Consider the following 13509-nt stretch of genomic DNA (forward strand, 5'->3'; position numbering starts at 1 on the left):
CCATTTAAGGTTTTTCATCAGCTATTTTAATAAGCTTCCAAAATATTAAATTTAGAATTTTAAACTTCTACATAAAACCACAAGATGTCTGTTTTCCCTTTCACTCAACAGGCTTAAAATGAAAAACATTTTAAATTAATCCTTTATGTTCTTTTAGGACTTAAAAACAGAGAATTAAATATTCAAACCAACTAATACTTCAACTGAGCATGTAACTCTATTTAAACATATAATAATATACTTAATCCTAATTCCATAAAGTCTAAAATATTTGGGAAGTATTCATCCTGACAAAAAGCAAGTAAACAGAATAATAGTACTTTAAACTTTTAAGATCTATTAGTAAGAGCTAATTTTCCTCAAGTGTTAAACATAAAACACCCAAATATTAAAACCATTCCACATGCTTTAGTAGAAACTTAAAATTTAAAACTTTTTTACCTGAAAGTCTAAACTAAGTAGGCTTTGCTTGGTGTCATCTAAGTCTCCAGCTGAAAATGAAACAAAACCAGAGCTTTCTTTAAAACAAAGAAAGTAGTGAATGTTGAAAATTGTTAACTGACTTCTTAAAATCTAAAATAACTGCTTCCCTTGGGGACAAATGCTTTCAGTTCTTTATGCAGAAAAATCAGCCAAGAGAGTAACCAGGGAAAATGGTTACCAAGGGAAATATTGTTGTTAAATCACAGGAAAAGTGGAGAGCAGCCCAGAGGATAGGCCAAGTTGGAAGCAGGGAAGTGGAGCTTGTTGAGGAATTGCTTTTCATGGACTGTTTCTTATCTGTTAGCCTGTGTGATACCACAAGGGCTTTCTCCAGTGGTGGGGAGCTCTGTTGCTGTGGAGGACCGCCTTCCTGGGGTCAGGGACATCGCTACACCCTGCACGGTGCCCCACCCCCCACCCCTGGGGCTCAGAGGCAGTGTTGTCAACAAAACAAAACGGCTATTACATAGTAATGTCAGTGAGATTATGTAACTTCCAGCTTTGAAGCAAAACCAGGGAGCCGTGCCTCTGGGATATTATTTGTCTGCTTTCGCTCCACTTCCTCATCTGCCAGTAAGCAGGTCAGGGGCGGGTCAGGCTCCAGCCGCCCGATGTTTCTCACCCACATGTACTCTTCTGCACAACTGGGATGGCAACACTTGCCTTTCAAGTTCTTATGTAAAGCCAATTAGTAACATATAAAGTGCCTGTCACAGACTAATTATATAATATCTGCTTTAAAAATTTGTATTGTTTTACCTCAAGAATTCACATTATTTGACAGAGAGGAGCTACATTTTTCTTGCTCCAAAATTTTGAGATCAAGGAGATGGACTAAGCACATGTACCACCCAGATTCCTAAAATAACAAAAACTGTTTTTGTTTTTAAAAATGTAAACTGGTTGCAAAATAACCACTACTATTGATGCCGGGGTTCTTGTTTTCAGTGTCAAAGAATGAACTTAGGAAACACTCAAGGTAGGAGAGCAGGGGAGAGGCCTTTATTTAGAGATAAAGTGAGAGGACAGAGCTCCAGGAGGAGACAAGAGAGCCAGTAGTTGTGTGTTGTCTAGGAGTTTTATAGGCAATTTAGGATTTGGGGGAATGTGATGAAGGGCTTAGGGGTGTGAATTGGTCAAGTGGTTCCTGAATATTTAAAATTAAATTAACATAAGGAACTTCCTGCTCTAACTTCTCCCTGATATAACAGACATCTTGGTCTGGGAGCATATCAAACAAGGCTGCCTGCTCAGCCCCCAAGGTAGGCTGAGGTATTGTTTGCTAAAGAGTAAGTTAAGAATCTTACTTCTTAACTTGTGAAGGGTCCCCACCAGTAAGATGGCAAACTTCCGGCTTCTCTTCGGGGTCCTCAGTTCCCGCCGGCGCCACCTGAAGCCCAATCACCTCTCGCCCCCCTCCCAATCCCAGCACCTAGCCAACAGCCACCAGCCCCGTAGAAGTGACACCTCAATCAATTCATGCCCCCTCCTATATAACCCAGCACCTTTCCCTAATAAAGCGGAACTCTCCGGTGAATTGCTGCTATGTGTCGCTCCTTTCCTTTCATTGGTGCCGAAACCCGGGAGACGGGACACCCCAACTGGGCCCGTCTTCCCCCGACACCAGCAGCAGCTTGCCCTCTTCCTCTTTTTCCGGCGCTGGCTCATCACACTCACCACTCCTCTCTGGCCTTTAGGTAAGTTTTCCCCCCGGAGTGGGCCACTCTTCCCCGAGCTATCGCAGTGCCATTGACCGTGATCATCCGGCAAGGCCCTGACGCTCGGGGATGAGGAGGGAACGCTCCTGCCTCAGGCCTTCACGGCTGCGGCGGACCCTCAGGCCCCTCCTCCAAAAGCCATAAATCCCCGCCTCAAGCCTTTACGGCTGCGGCAGACGCTCAGGCCCCTCCTCCAACAGTCAAACACATTCACCATCCCTTCCATCAGTGCTGAAAGTTTTTAAGCAAAATTTCCCCAGGGTGGGCCACTCTTCCCCGAGCTATCGCAGTGCCATTGACCGTGATCGTCCGGCAAGGCCCTGACGCTCGGGGATGAGGAGGGAACTCTCCCCGCCTCAGGCCTTCACGGCTGCGGCGGACCCTCAGGCCCCTCCCCAAACAGCCATAAATCCCTGCCTCAAGCCTTTACGGCTGCGGCGGATGCTCAAACCCCTCCTCTGACAGTCATAAATCCCCGCCTCAGGCCTTCACGGCTGCGGCTGACTCTCAGGAACCCCCCTCCAACAGCCATAAACGAGGTGACTCCTTTGTGGATGAGAACGCTCCCTTTTCTCCCCCTCCTCCTTCTGCTCCGTCCGCCGAAAACACCTAGCGCTAGGTACCTCGTGACTCCGGCACTCTGCCTTCTTAGGGAAGTCTGGGTGACGACCCACACTTCCCAAGAAATTCCGACTCATATACGAGTTTCCGCAGACCACCAAGGATCATCGGGGATGCCCTTTGTCTCCTTGTGGTCTGCTTCCAGTCCGAGGATCTCCGTTCGTCTTCCCCTGTTTGTCTCCTTCTCTGTCCTTTAGCCATGGGAGCCTCCTCATCCCTCCCTGAAAGTTCACCTCTTGAATGCCTGCTTAAGCATCTGGCTACCCTCTCCCTGACGCCTGACATAAAACCAAAACTTCTCCCTAAATATTGCTCCCAAGATTGGCCGACATACCCCCCTAGACAATAACAAGCAATGGCCCGCAGGGGGAACTCTTGATCCTAACATCACTCGTGATCTTTTTAACTACTGCCAGCGCCTGAAAAAATGGAAGGAGATTCCCTATATCGAAGCTTTCCGCCTCCTCCTCTCCCCGCCCCCTCCCAAGTTCTCCTAGCCTGCAAGCCGCCGCCCCCGCAGAAGCCTCCCGTTCACTCCCTTCCCCTTCTTCTACAACAGCCCTTCTCCCTTCCTCCCCAACCATCTCCTCCCCCATCTCACCTCCTCCACCTTCATTCCCTGCAGATTAAGCCTGAGCCTTTCAGCCCCCCTTTAACTAGGTCCCAGGGGCCTCCTCCGTCTTTGCCCTCATCACCTGTTTCTCCCCTGTTAGGGACCGCCTTTGTCTTCTCACATGTTTGTAGAGAGAATGGGAAAGCACCTCCCCCCATGTCTGAACGCAGCATGGGAAAGCACAAGCTAGAGAACCGGTGCAGTCCCTAGAAGTTATCTGTCCACAAAAACATATCTTGCCAAGACTCCTCACTCTGAAAATAGGGAGACCTTGAAGATGTGTAGAAACACCGCCCCTGCTTCTAGCTATGCCCTTCCCCCACTTGCCGATGTGGCAGGAATAGAAAACAACGCACTCCATAAGCAATTAACTGGAGCCCTGCTGTAGCTCAGTAGAGCATGGGACTCTTAACCTCAGAGTCATGAGTTCAAGCCCAACTAAAGCAGCAAGGGCAAGCAGCTGGGCTGCTAGCTGGCAACATGTGGGCCTGATTCTATCTTTCTTTATTTTCTTTGCCCCCCTTCTGCACTTCAGGACCTGCTCGACTAGGCACGGCTAGACCGCGTCAATCCCCCACAGACTGAGCAAGAACCCTTCAGTCCCCCTCAGACTCAGTCCCGAGAGCCTCCCAAAATTATCGCCCCCCTCCGGGAGGTAGCAGGATCCAAAGGCATCGTGCGCGTTCACGTCCCTTTCTCCTTAAGAGATTTAGCCTAACTAGAGAAATGCCTAAGTTCCTTTTCCACTGATCCCATGACATACATCAGGGAGTTTCAATAGACCCTCCAGTCTTACAGCCTCACACATCATGACATTTTCATGCTCCTGGCCAATACTCTCCTCCCTGAAGAGCGTAGACGAGTTTAGGACTTCGCCCAAATGCAGGCTACTGAAACCCACAGGACTGACCCCACCTATCCCCCTGGCCCCACTGCTGTCCCCGAACAAGACCCACTGGAATTATAACACCGCCATGAGTCTCCGCTCTCGAGATATTTTTGCCTCCTGCTTAATAGCAGGTCTGAAAAAGGGCAGCTTGTAAAGTAGTCAATTTTCAAAAGCTCCAAGACATAATTCAAAAGAGAGATGAAATCCCCTCCGAGTTCTTAGACTCACTCAAGCCCTATTACAGTATACCAGCCTGGACCCAGAAACACCTGAAGGAAGACATGTCCTTATGACATACTTCCTAGCTCAAGGCTACCCTGACATTAAAGCTAAACTCAAAAAGTTAGAACAGGGCCCCGCTACCCCACAGACTGAGATCCTAACAGTGGCCTTTAAAGTCTTCCATAAGCGGGAGGAGGAGAAAGAATGCCGTAAACAAAAGGCTGATCAGGCCAATTTCCAGATGTTGGCCCAGCTGATAAAACCACAACCTGGGCGCCCCTCTACAAACAAGCCCCCCCAAGAGCTTGTTTCAAGTGCAGAAAAGAGGGACATTGGTCAAGGGCGTGCCCCTCCCCCAGATCTCCTACCATCCCATGCCCCAGATGCCACAAAAAGGGCCACTGGGGGTCTGATTGCCCAACCACCCGAAGGGGAGGCTGGACGAACAACCCCCATCCTAAGCCCACCGTAGTGGGGCTGGCAGAAGAAGATTGATGGGGCCCGGGGGCTTCTCGCCCGACCATTTCCATCACCAAACAGGAGCCCAGGGTTACTTTAACAGTAGACGGTCACCCCATCTCCTTCCTCCTAGATACAGGAGCCACCTTCTCAGTCTTGTGAGAATACCGGGGCCCTACCATGCCAGCCATTACTCCTATAGTCAGAGTAGGAGGTAAACAGATTTTCCCATTAAACCCCCCACCCACCCTTTTATGCACAATCCAAGACAATCCCATACCTTTCTCCCACTCCTTCCTGGTTATGCCCCAGTGTCCCATCCCTTTACTAGGACGAGACATCCTTTCCCTCCTCCACGTTTCCATAACTATATCCACTCCCACAGCCCCCAGTACTCCCTTTCTGATGGCCCTCATAGCCGACGACCCCCCTCTACCCAATGAAAGCTCCGGTTCTGCCCTCATACACCGTGTAAATCCCAAAGTTTGGGACATTACAAGCCCCTCCGTGGCCCTATGTCCCCCTGCCTCTATCAAATTATGTGACCCCTCTCAGTATATCTGTCAGGCCCAATACCCCCTAACCACTTCAGCCCTCATAGGCCTCCAACCCATCATTCAAGCAGACCCACTCACTCCCCATTTAATACCCCCATATTAGCTGTTAAAAAAACCAACGGATCTTGCCGCCTTGTCCAAGACCTTCGCCTCATCAACATAGCCATTGTCCCTATCCATCCCTTAGTTCCAAATCCATACAGCCTCAGCATCCCACTTCTCAGTCCTACATCTCAAAGACCCATTTTTCTATCCCTCTAGACCCCTGCTCCCAAGATTTTTTCATCTTCACCTGGATGGACCCATACACAAGACATTCTAAACAACTCACTTGGTCAGTTTTGCCACAAAGCTTCCGAGATAGTCCCCATATTTTTAGACAGGTCCTAGCTCAGGACCTCAAACAGTTTCATCATGATCACTCCAAGTCCATCTTATAATACATAGACAATCTTCTACTCTGTAGTCTCTCGTGGGAACGGTCTCAACTTGACACTGCCTCCCTACTTAACCTTCTAGCTTCCAGAAGTTACCGAGTATCCCCCGTCAAGGCTCAAATCTCTCCCCCTCCTATCACTTACCTCAGATTCCTTCTATCTCAACAAAGAAAGTCCATTACCTTAGACAGAAAATGGCTCCTCTCTGACCTGCCCATTCCCAAAACCAAGACAAAAATCCTTTCCTTTCTAGGCCCTTTCTAAGCCTTGCTAGATATTTTAGAACGTAGATCCCTAACTTCTCCCTGCACCCTGTTAGCAAGACCCCTATACAACCTCAGCAAGAGCCCCCCTAAAAAACCATTATCCTCCTCACCCCAACACTCCTTCATTAAGCTCCGTCAAGCCCTTGCAGAAGCCCCAGCTCTCCATCTTCCTGATTTGTCGAAGCCCTTCTCATTATACATTCATGAGAGCTCCAGTCAAGCTCTAGGAGTCCTAGGCCAATATGCTTTGCCCCAGTAGCTTATATCTCCAAGCAATTAGACCCCACAGTTCAGGGATAGGCCCCCTGCCTACGAGCATTAGCCGCTAGACAGCTCTTGCAGAAAGAAGCTCATAAACTGACATTCAGAGCGCCCCTTACCATTCTGTCCCCACATCACCTAAAAGATCTCTTAACCTACAAAAGTTTACAGACTCTCCCTCCCTCCAGACTCCTGACCTTACTGTCCTCTTTCCTCCAAAATCCCGTTCACCCCCTTTGCCATCCATACCCAAATCATGACTTTTTCCTCCTTTACTGCTCTCTTGCTTTTTTTCCTCATTCCTATTGTCTTCCCCAACACCCCAGCCTCTTTTGTATGGCGATTCAAAGTCAGACAGACTTACACACAGCATCAAACAAAAGTTACTGCCCTCATTGCCACACCAGACTGCCCTCTGAAAAGCTGCTCTGAGCCTTTATACCTCCACTTTCCTCCCTCCACTGAAGTGTTCACTAGCAGCTACCCTTATTCTCCCTACCTCTGCTTCCTCTATGACCAAAAACAAGCCTATTGCAGGCGATGGCCAGATACCTACAGGAAATGTCCCTACTAGTCTTGCACCATTCACTACATAGGTAACTTCCAGTACCCACAGTATTACTCCTCCAACCGTTTCATGAAATATCCCAATGGCTCATTCTCCTTATCAATCCCAGATCCCTGGGACTCTCGATGGGCTGCCAGAGTCACAGCCTCAGTTTACTACGGGGGGTCCTCGACCCTCCACAGTACCCTTCATATCTCTCGAAAGTATGTTGTCCTCTCATTCCCAGATCTCTCAAGTTGCATCAGATAGCAGACATTCCGAAAAAGTCATTATCCAAACTCTTGATAGTGCCTCTTCATCTTCTTATCCCCACCCCTCTTCCCATTTCTCCTACTCTTCATTACAGCTCATTCAGGACACCACCATCTTTCTCAACCACACCCTTAACAAAGCCAATTGTTTCTTGTGCGCATCACTGCAGCGCCCAGTGTTGGCCGCCGTGCCCCTTAATATTTCCAACTACTCCTTCCATGCAGAAAGACAACCCCTCTGCCCCCTGGCAGACATACCCCTATGGGAACCAGAATACGCAGATAATCTCACCATCCACTACTGTGTAAGCCCAACTCCACCCGCTTCCAGCGCACTTCACTGCCTCTCTATCTACACCCCTACCTCCGGCTCTAAGACTTTTATGCAACCGGGACACTTCTTTTAGTGTAATAGCAGTCTTTTCAACTCACTGCCTCTCAACTCCGATACACCCTGCATTCTCGTCACCCTAATCCCACAGTTAACATTTTACAGCATGGCAGAATTCCTTGAGCTCCAACCTCCCTTGCCCTCGCGCACAAAAAGAGCTGCGTTCCTTCCCATCATAGTCAGTAGCTCTTTGATCACCTCAGCCATTGGGGCAGGGTTTTCGGGAGAAGCCTTGGGTCACTCTCTATAGGCAGTTAGAAATCTCAACGCCAAACTTGAGGGAGCCCTGACATCCACTGCCGATTCTGTAGCCTCTCTCCAAAGACAGGTCACTTCGCTAGCTAAAGTCACCCTTCAAAACCGGCGGGCCCTAGATCTGCTTACAGCCGAGAAGGGCGGCACCTGCGTCTTCCTCTGGGAAGAGTGCTGCTATTACATCAACGAATCTGGCATTGTAGAAACTGACATTACCAAACTCACCGACCTTGCCTCCAGTCTCCACTCTGCTTCCAATTCCAACCCATTCTCGTCAATACTAACAAACCCCCTCCTCACCTGGCTCTGGCCCATTGCATGCCCCATAATAATTCTTCTCGCCTGTCTCTTCTTACCCTGTATAATAAAGTTCATCAAATCCCAAGTCGGAAAAATCTCTAATCAAGCTTTCAACCAGCTTTTACTCAGGAACTACCAGCTTCTGGCCACAGAAGATCCCTCACCCTCACATGTCCTCCTCACCACACGCTGAGATGGACCCCTCTCTCCACTAGAAACTGTTCCTGGAAACAATAGCCGCAGACGCCTGGCTTCTGACACCCATATCCTCTTAGCCAACCTATAGTTACAGGGAACCTTCATTGATTTCCAAACCTGAAGAAGTCCACATCTACTCGTCCTTACTGCGGGGAGTCCTATCAACCCTTTCCTCCCAATCCTCAAGCCCTCACTCCCTTCTCCGCCCCTGTTCAGCAGGAAGCAGCCAGAGAGAAAGCAACGTCCACAAACCCATAGAGGAGAAAGGGGGGAATGAAGGGTCCCCACCAGTAAGATGGCAAACTTCCGGCTTCTCTTCCGGGTCCTCAGTTCCCGCCGGCGCCACCTGAAGCCCAATCACCTCTCGCCCCCCTCCCAATCCCAGCACCTAGCCAACAGCCACCAGCCCCGTAGAAGTGACACCTCAATCAATTCATGCCCCCTCCTATATAACCCAGCACCTTTCCCTAATAAAGCGGAACTCTCTGGTGAATTGCTGCTATGTGTCGCTCCTTTCCTTTCAACTTGGATATTAGCAATCTTATCTTAAAGGTGGAATCCTTCCTGCCTTTTACTATGTTGTTTATGGATGGGCTTACTTGCCATTATTAATTGCCCAGATTGCAAATCACCTCATCATGTCTGAAGGAGGAAAAATACATATAGGCCTGGGCCTTTTAGCATGCTAAAGTGAATCTTACAATGATTACAAATGATTAGCATAATAAAAGCATGTGCTACTCTTCTTTATCTGGGGGATATTAACTGTTCTCACTGAAGAATGACTCTAGAGCTTAATGTTTATGTAAGTCTGGGGAAAGAAATCCTGGGGCAAAATACCTCTAAAAACTGCAGTCAGTCAAAGGGAGAAATAAAGTGTAAAACCCGTTTATTGCTCACAAACTGCAGTCCCAGGCCATCTTTCTCCTCTGCTCTGGAAGAAGCAAGCAAGCATGCCAGCCCCCTCAGGTTCAAACACATCCTGGGTTTCACAGGTTATGGAGATGAACTTCTCTCCACCCCTGAGGATATGCAAATGCACTAAAGCTAGGCGAGATATCCTGGAAATGTTACAATTTTACCCACAGGCCGCACCTCCAGAAATATCACCTTACTATCTACTTGTTCCCCTTCTTCAGCAATGGTCCCTGGACAGGAAAACTGGAGCATTGTGACCAGACTAATGACAAAACAATCGCAACAGCAATAAAATTGTGACAATCCTCAAGCCAGAGGATTCAGCTAGGTTCAAAGTCTTATACAGATTAACTCCATAGCTCGTCCATTCCATAGGCAGGCAGTAGCTGAGGGTTCAGAGCAATCATCATGCGACAGCTGCAGCCAGGGGGTTCATTCAGGCCACAAGGACTGTTGGAGAAAATGACCATAAGGGTGATAAGATACATGTTTTAATGACACCAGCATAGGCAAATCTTGTCCATCAGGTAGCATGCAAGCAAGAGAGTGATCCTGTGATAGAACAGTGGCAGGAATGAGATATCATCCTGGTCTAATATACCAGACTTTCATACCCCTCCCTGTGGGGGTTACAGATGGGGGCTACAGGAAATACATGCACTGGCCATAAAGATAAAATAAAACTTCCCCACAAGATGCTCTTACCTCCTGGATGTTTTGGGTACTCTACTGTGACCTTTGGGGCCATTCAGCTGTTACTCCAAGAATACACACAAAGCCAGCTTCCAGGCCTTTCCCCCAATGTGCCAGAAGAGCCAGACATTGCTGGTCCATGTGTCAAAATGTCCAGGACCATGTCCACTCAACAGAGTCTCCAGGGTTTAATGCAGTAGGGGCTGGCAGGAGGGTGTTGCTCTGCTGACTTCAATAGCTCCTCTTTGGTTTGGACGTACAATTATATAGGAGAAGCAGCAAGGTGTGTGAGCATATCCCCAGGGCTCAAAGCTCCTTTTTGTGGCTTCTCTTTCAAACGCCACAGCACTGTCCATAGGCAAACTGACCAACCCCATAGACTATTGGTGACCAACTTCAGGCCAGATTTCAACAAACTGCTGTACCTCTCTATCATCCTGCCCCGGTAGGATTATATGTTACATGAAATTTCCACTTTATTCCTAATTGCTGTACCCATTCTTGTAACGCATGTCCAGTAAAGTGGGTGCCTTGATTGCTCTCAATCACCTCCGTCTGGCCATAGGCTGCACAGAGACACTCCAGCCCCCTCTTGGTGGTTTGCTGATCTGCACGACGTGCAGGAAAAGCAATCAATAGTCCAGTAGCTATGTCCGCACAAGTCGTGGCATACCGATATCCTTCTGATATGGGCAGAGGCCCAATATAGTCTATCTGCCACCTGACAAGGGGTATTGGCCCCCCTTACTATTGTCCCATGTTGCTGTGGGACTTGGTATAAGTCCCTCTTAGAGCACACAAGGCACTCCTTCCAGGCTTTGCTGACTTCTTCAAAGGTCAATGGCAAGCCCACTGATGGGCTACAGCCCACATTGTTTTTGCCCCGCGTGCAACAAACACTGGTGCAGCCATTGGGCCACATCAGAGGCAGGATTTCCTTCCAGCGAGAGCACACATGAGCCAATGTGTCTGCTTCATCATTCCCTGGGGATGCCAAAGGCAAATGGCCAGTCACATGACATACAGTACAGTTTTAGTCTGACCTGAGGCCACTATGTCTTGCCACAACTCTTGCCCCCAAAGGGACCAGTGACCAACCATCCAGTTGGCATAGTACCACATCAGTAGCCACAGGGTCAGGCCATGACAGAAGGCCCAGCTGTCAGTGCAGACAACTATGGGGGAAGGCTCCTGGGTGATCACGAGCCATACTGCCTGCAACTCAGCCCACTGGCGACACTTCCCCTGTCCATCCTCCATCCATATTGTCTCAGTCTTAGGATGGAAAGCCACAGCCCTCCACTTCAGAGGCTGCCCACGACTAGAGCTGTCTGTGTACCAAGCATCTTCAGGTATAGGGGCTTTTCCTTCCTAATAAGGAGTCTCGGCTACCAATGGCTCAAAAGCAAGTTCTTCCTGCTTTCCACTGGTATAGGTCACGGGCCCCAATAAGCATTGGAATTCTCCACTTAAGGGGCTAGTGGAGAGGGCTCTGCACTGCTGTAAATATGTGCCCCATTTGGCCAGTGTAGGTGTCTGAGCCACAGCACTCCATGGCCTTTGGGTCCAGTCTTGCACCCACCCCGGATAGGTAGTTATTACCTTGGTCGGAGCTGTTCCAGCAATGGGCTCCGTAGCCAGCAATGCATGGTACACAGCAGCCAGTTGCTTCTCTATCAAGGTGTACTGGACCTCTGCTCCTTTCCATAATTGTGACCAGAACCCAATAGGTTGGAGTGTCCATTCAAGCCACTGCCAAAGACCCCATCCATAACCATCTTCGGTTACATGGACATCTAGCTCACAGGGCCTTGATGAGTCCATCACACTCAAGGCCTCTATGGCCTTGACTGCCCACTTGGCAGCAGTAAAAGCAGCTGCACATGTATCATCCCTGTTCCACCTGATGCCCTTTCATACCACCCAGTCTAAGGGCTTCAGAATTTGTGCCAAGGGTGGGATAAACATTCTCCAGTAGCCCAAAAGACCCAAAAACTCTTGTAATACTGCCACAATGGTAGGGGTGGGGAAAGCCTGGACCTTGTCTATAACTGCTTTAGGAACAACTTTAGTTTTACCTGACCAGACAACCCTCAAGAATTTCACAGACAAACTGGGTCCCTGAACCTTGGTGCTGTTCACAGTCCATCCTTTTTCCTGCAGATTTTGCAACCCTCTAGGAACTGCCACTTCTAGATCTGAAAGAGAATCAGATGTGAGCATAATATCATCAATATAGTGATACAACTGCACTGTTTGTGGTTCTTACATGTGGCCAAGTCCTGGGCTACAAGTCTGTGACAGATGGTGGGACTGTGGAGCTATCCTTGTGGAAGGACAGTGAATGTCTACTGCTGGCCTTCCCAAATGAAGGCAAACTGTTCCTGGCTTTCCTGTGCTATGTTAATAGAGAAGAAAGCATTAGCAAGGTCTACTACATAATGATACGTTCCCAGTTCATGGCTGAGGGTGTCCAGAATGTCTGCTGTAGAGGGGACAGCAGCATGCAAAGTGGGGTGTGTGTGTGACAAATACTAAGTAGTATAAATTGCCTGGGGGACACAAGGAAATTGGAGAAACACTATAGGAGTTGGAGAGGGTGGGCATCATAAAGCCCACTCATAGTCCTTTTAATTCCCCAGTGTGGCCAGAGAGAAAGCCAGACGGCTCCTGGTGTATGACTGTAGACTATAGGTGAAGCGACACCCTCTGCCCCTGCATCCACTGGGGCCTCCCCACCATCCACAGGAGCGGCCCTCCCAAAGGTCACACCATTATTACAGATTTTGGGGTTCAGAGGCACCCTGCCGACTGTGCCAGAATGTAAATCCGGAGAGAGGAAATCCCGGGGCAAAATAACTCTAAAAACCGAAATCAGTCAAAGGGAGAAATAAAGTCTAAAACCCCTTTTATTGCTCACAAACTGCAGTCCCAAGCCATCTTTCTCCTCTGCTCTGGAAGAAGCCAGCAGGCAAGCAAGGCCCTCCCCTTAACCTCTCAGGTTCAGACACGCTCTCAGTTGCCCACTGACATGGAGATGAACTTCTCTTCACCCCTGAGGATATGTAAAACGCACTAAAGCCAGGCGAGATATCCTGGAAATGTTACAATTTTACCCACAGTTTAACACAGAGTTTTGGTAGGGGGTTTCCTTGCATGTAGTTACATTGCTCTGACTGTAAATATCCAGTCTTGGTTTTTCCAGAGGCCCTCATCCTACTCTGACAATACCCACTGTCCCTGTCTCACTATTAGAAAGCAAGAAATGCTGAGAAATTCCTACAGACTAAAGGCATATGGGCTCATGGACAGCACCACAGGCCAATATGGAGGAGGTCAGCAATGTGGGGTTCCAGGTTCAGATCCTGGGAGGTGACTCCAATCCTCCTTATGTCTCCATCATTTGTTC

The 13509-nt window shown here is 48.7% G+C and overlaps 2 protein-coding genes across 5 annotated transcripts in view; one reads left to right on the forward strand and one right to left on the reverse strand.

Moving 5' to 3' along the window:
- The window catches only part of CENPP (centromere protein P), a 274606-nt gene that overhangs the window by 236249 nt on the left and 24848 nt on the right, over positions 1-13509 (forward strand). The gene's annotated exons all lie outside the window — the stretch shown is intronic.
- Positions 1-13509, reverse strand: part of ECM2 (extracellular matrix protein 2) — an 87799-nt gene that overhangs the window by 50050 nt on the left and 24240 nt on the right. The window contains exon 2 of one of the 4 annotated variants that reach the window (XM_073228883.1): positions 442-491. The exons of 2 other annotated variants lie outside the window; for them this stretch is intronic. The gene's annotated coding sequence lies outside the window, so the exon portion shown is untranslated. Of the gene's footprint in view, positions 1-441; positions 838-13509 lie in introns of those variants that run through there. One more of the 4 variants, XM_017644010.3, reaches the window with a different exon arrangement.

The sequence above is a fragment of the Manis javanica genome, chromosome 2 (genome assembly GCF_040802235.1).
Source record: "Manis javanica isolate MJ-LG chromosome 2, MJ_LKY, whole genome shotgun sequence".
NCBI lineage: Eukaryota > Metazoa > Chordata > Mammalia > Pholidota > Manidae > Manis > Manis javanica.